Below are 1555 nucleotides of genomic sequence, written 5' to 3' on the forward strand. Positions count from 1 at the left end.
GTGTTTTCTGTCTGTACTCAGGTTCTGGTACTATCGTTGACCCACTGTCTGTGTCTGTTTCTGTCTCTGAGTCTGTGTCTGTGTATGTTTCGGTCTCTGCTCTGAGACTGAGACTAACTATTTATGATGTCATCCTCGGAATAAAATGGAAATGTAGAAAGAGGAAGATAATAAAAGTGTAACATGGTGGTTGAGGTTGGGACATTTTCTGCTCCAGTTCATCTTTATAGCTGACTCCTGAGAACAGTGGACTTACTTATCAGGAGAAACTGTATAACCTCATGTTGTGGCTACTGTACTGACCTCATGTTGTGTCTACTGTACTGACCTCATGTTGTGTCTAATGTACTGACCTCATGTTGTGTCTAATGTACTGACCTCATGTTGTGTCTAATGTACTGACCTCATGTTGTGTCTACTGTACTGACCTCATGTTGTGTCTAATGTCCTGACCTCATGTTGTGTCTAATGTCCTGACCTCATGTTGTGTCTAATGTCCTGACCTCATGTTGTGTCTAATGTCCTGACCTCATGTTGTGTCTACTGTACTGACCTCATGTTGTGTCTAATGTCCTGACCTCATGTTGTGTCTAATGTCCTGACCTCATGTTGTGTCTACTGTACTGACCTCATGTTGCATCTAATGCACTGACCTCCATGTTGCGTCTACTGCACGAGACTCATGTTGCGTCTAATGTACTGACCTCATGTTGTGTCTACTATACTGACCTCATGTTGTTTCTACTGTACTGACCTCATGTTGTGTCTAATGTACGGGCCTCATGTTGCGTCTAATGTACGGGCCTCATGTTGCTTCTAATGTACTGACCTCATGGTGTGTCTACTGTACTGACCTCATGTTGTGTCTAATGTACGGGCCTCATGTTGCGTCTAATGTACTGGCCTCATGTTGCGTCTACTGTACTGACCTCATGTTGCGTCTAATGTACTGACCTCCATGTTGCGTCTACTGCATGGGCATCATGTTGAGTCTAATGTACGGGCCTCCATGTTGAGTCTAATGTATGGGCCTCCATGTTGAGTCTAATGTACAGGCCTCCATGATGTGTCTAATGTACTGGCCTCATGTTGCGTGTACAGTACTGACCTTATGTTGCGTCTACTGTACGGGCCTCATGTTGTGTCTAATGTTCGGGCCTCATGTTGCATCTAATGTACGGACCTCCATGTTGCGTCTAAAGTATGGACCTGCATGTTGCGTCTAATGTACGGACCTCATGTTGTCTAATGTACTGGGGGTGGGGGGGTTTGGGGTGCTATGGCAGTGTGTTTTCATTGTTGATTGAAAACACATTTAACGATGAGTCTGTTGTACTGACTTCATGTTGTATCTGATGATGTGTGAAACATACAGTAACTACTGGGACACTAAAGCTACAACCAGGAAATAAGTAGGAAACATTTTCATATGCAAATACAAACCATGTAATGTGTGGGTGTCTGTGTCCCCCCATTTCCAGGTCTCCTCTTCATCTATGTCAGTCAGGCCATTCCAGCCTATCTTGTTAAGGTTGAAAAGAAATGTCTGTTGTTG

The sequence above is a fragment of the Salmo salar genome, chromosome ssa08 (genome assembly GCF_905237065.1).
Source record: "Salmo salar chromosome ssa08, Ssal_v3.1, whole genome shotgun sequence".
Lineage (NCBI taxonomy): Eukaryota > Metazoa > Chordata > Actinopteri > Salmoniformes > Salmonidae > Salmo > Salmo salar.